This window comes from Sinocyclocheilus grahami, unplaced genomic scaffold (assembly GCF_001515645.1).
Source record: "Sinocyclocheilus grahami isolate Dianchi unplaced genomic scaffold, SAMN03320097.WGS_v1.1 scaffold2411.1, whole genome shotgun sequence".
NCBI lineage: Eukaryota > Metazoa > Chordata > Actinopteri > Cypriniformes > Cyprinidae > Sinocyclocheilus > Sinocyclocheilus grahami.
In genome coordinates, this window is record NW_015507590.1 from 22,606 (window position 1) to 26,767 (window position 4,162).

Consider the following 4,162-nt stretch of genomic DNA (forward strand, 5'->3'; position numbering starts at 1 on the left):
AAATGTATTTAAAATGCATACAGTTTTCCATCTCAATTTCAAAAGTTGTGTCTTGTTAATTGGGCCTAAAAGAGCATTTCTATGCAGGTTTTACTCTCATTTGTAAATCAGGATACATGCTATTGAATAGAATTCAAACATGTTAATAAATTCATTTAAAGTTAATAGCCTACAGTCTTCTATTTCAACTTCAAAAGGTGTGTCTTGTTTCTGATTCCTAAATGAACATTTAAATTCAGGTTTTACTCTCATATGTAATTCAGGACACATGCTATTGAATTAAATTCAAATCTGTTAATAAATTCATTTAAAGGTATGCAGTTTTCCATAACAACTTCAAAAGCTGTGTCTTGTTACTAGTTTCTAGAAGAATATTTTAATGTTGGTTTTAGTCACAGAAATTTGAGAGAAAACATTTAATTGAAACTGAATAGCCAATTAAACGGTTTATTAAGCTGATTAATCAATACATCAATTAGTTAAAAATTCAATTTTTGAGCACATTTTTTAAAGGGTCAATTTTGTTTGTTTGTTTATTAAAAAAAAAACACTTTAATGTTTTGTAAGAGGGATCACACAAAATGCATGTTATTTTTTTAGTACTGTCCTGAGTAAGATATTTTGCATCAAAGATGTTTACATATAGTGCACAAGACAAAATAATAGCTAAATTATGTCAGAAGCTTCAGAAGAAACCCAGATGTTTCCCAGAAGACAAAATTTGTTCAATTTACCCATAGAGTCTGTGAGACCTGGAGAGTTTTTCTGAAGAATAATGGACAGTTTAACTGCTCAGGACAAATAAGGGACTCATGAACAACTATTTAAAAAAAATAATTAATTAAATTAATTAAATTCAATAACATGTGTCCTGAATTACATATTAGTGTAAAACCTTAATTGAAATGTTCATTTAGGAATCAGAAACAAGACACCCTTTGAAGTTGAAATAGAAGACTATTGATTTTAAATTCATTTATTAAAGGTTTGAATGTCAAACTCAGCCAAAACAACTGCAGTACCTTCCTCTAGGGGGCAGTAATACTGGAGACTCTTTGGAAGGTTTCGCAAAAATAATTAATTAAATTAATTAAATTCAATAACATGTGTCCTGAATTACATATTAGTGTAAAACCTTAATTGAAATGTTCATTTAGGAATCAGAAACAAGACACCCTTTGAAGTTGAAATAGAAGACTGTATTGATTTTAAATTAATTTATTAAAGGTTTGAATGTCAAACTCAGCCAAAACAACTGCAGTACCTTCCTCTAGGGGGCAGTAATACTGGAGACTCTTTGGAAGGTTTCGCAAGCTATTCTTGAATGTCAATAGCGTGACTTCTGCATCTCTTTTGACAATGAAAGCAACTGTAAAATGTTCTTTGAGAAATCTGTAACAAGACAGCCTTTGAAGCTGAGGTAGAAGATTGTATTTATTTTAAACTAAATTATGTATTGGTTTAAATGTCTATAATATGTGTTCTATTATAGTTCTGTGGCTAAAACCACCATCAAAATGTTCTTCTAGGAATCAGTAACAAGACACACCCTTTGGATTTGAGAAAGAAAACTGCATGCATTTTAAATTATTGACAATGAAAGCAACTGTAAAATGTTCTTTGAGAAATCTGTAACAAGACAGCCTTTGAAGCTGAGGTAGAAGATTGTATTTATTTTAAACTAAATTATGTATTGGTTTAAATGTCTATAATATGTGTTCTATTATAGTTCTGTGGCTAAAACCACCATCAAAATGTTCTACTAGGAATCAGTAAAAAGACAAACCCTTTGGATTTGACAAAGAAAAACATGCATTTTCAATTAATTTATTAGAAGATTTGAATTTAATTCAATAGCATGTATCCTGAATTACAAATGAGTGTAAAACCTCTTTTTGGCCCAATTAACAAAGACACACCTTTTGAAGTTGAGATGGAAAACTGTATGAATTTTAAATTAATTTATAAAAGTTTGAATGTCAAACTTGGTCTTAACAAATGCAACATGTTCCTCTAGGGGGTGGTGTACTGCACAATCTGTGAAAGGCTTTGTGAGCTTTTTGCGCAATCCTTACATTTCAATAGCTTTTGCTGTGTTGCAGTTTCGCGTATAAAACCAGCATGTAAATGTTGTTCCATGAACAAGTAACACGACACACCCCTTAGAATTGGGACAGAATCCGAGCGTATTTATTAGAAATGAATATATGTATTTGTTGCCATTTAAATATTGTGCGTTGTGTTATAGTTCTGTGCATGAGACCAGCATGTAAATGTTGTTCTATGAACCAGTAACAAGACACACCCTTTAAAGTTGACATGTCAGACTTTGTGTATTTTTAATTTATTTATTCACATTTCTAAAATATCATACTCAGTCGAAGTAACTGCAATGTATTCCTCTAGGAAGCGGTGTACTGCACACTCTTTGGGAAGCTTCCAGAGCTCTTTCTCAGTTTTTACAATTCAATAGCTTTTGTTGTGTTACACTGTGAATAAAACCAACATCTAAATGTCATTACAAGAAACAATAACAAGACACACCCCATAAAGCTGAAATAAAGAGTATTTGTATTTTTTATTAACTGACGTATGTGTTTACATTTCAATAGCATGTGGTGTGTTATAGTTCTGCAAATTCAACCAATATCTAACTGTTATTCTATGAACCAGTAACAAGATACAGCCTTTGAAGATGAGATAAAATGCTGTATGTTTACCAAATGTTCACGCAAAGAAAGAAGGCGTAACTTTTATTCTCGCTGTAGTATTGTTGTTGCCGCTGCCGCCATGTCGTGAAGGCACTGTGTTTCGGTGCGAAAGCGAAACTACTTTGTTTGGCCTTCCAAAAGAGGACGATATCCGCTTCGTCATGCCTGCTGGTCGCTAAGGAAATACATCAACTTCGTGCTGTCAATCGCCGGATCGGCTTTCACCGTGGACGAAGCGGAGTCCAGCCCGGGGTCGTCACATGTGGTTGCCGCAAGCCCGCCGGCCACGCCGTTCTCAACCCAGGTGAAAAAGACGTAGTATTAAATGTATTAAAAATATACTTGAAATTCAAGTAGTATGTTTATAATACATTTGTATTCCCAACATGCTTATTTGAAGTGCAATAAAAATATATTTAATTGCATTTTAATGTATTTCTAAAAAGTATACTAGAAGTACTAAATATATGCTTAGTTATACTTCTAAGAAATACAGAAGCATACTTTTAATGTATTTATAAAAAGTGTACTAGAAATACTATGTTAATACATATATTTTAGTTACACTTTTAAGGGATATACTAAACACAAGCATACTTTTAGTGACTTTTTAGTGTATTTATAGAAAACATACTTATGTTACCCTTACTTAAAGTATATTTTGTCTACTTTGTGTAAGAACATAAAATGATTACACTTTTAGTGGGTTTTTAATGTACTTTATATTGCAGTATGCCTACACATGGTTATATTTTAAATATTTACATGTATTTATAATTTTAATATTTGGAAAAATTCCCACAAGGATTTCAACATCATATATGAAAAAACTGTAGCATTTGGACCAATCAGACACACAACTTTTTGTTATATTTAACAAATAATATCGAACTCCCCATCACCTAACCAAATGGCCAATTACGAGGGTCTATGGACCCTACCCCCGAAATGCACCTAACACCTCAGAAAGGCAGAACAGGCCTCTGGTTCCATGGTAACCAATGCTGATATCACTGGTTTTATGGCCTAAAAGGAATGCAGGAGATAAACTCCCTCATTTTCCTCATAAGAAAGGCACAAATGCACAGGAGAAACTGACTTTTCTACTAATTAATTCATAGGAAAACCTTCTTTGAATGAACAACCATTTTCTTCAGGCCATTGTGTATATTATTGCTGTGTTGTATTTAATCTGTTGTATTATAGACTATTTTTATTCATGCGTACGATAAACCACTCATTCAGATAAGTAACTATTTCATGTCTAGTATCTATGAATTCGCCTTCCTATGATCGAAACAAGTGTGTATATTATATGCTGATACCTATGCAACATATTGATGTTCTAAGAATCGGTACTAATTTGTGCCTCAACACTCCAGCGAATTACATATGCAAAATACCATGCTTACAGACAAAGACTCATAAAAATCCTCAGTATTTCCAACCTC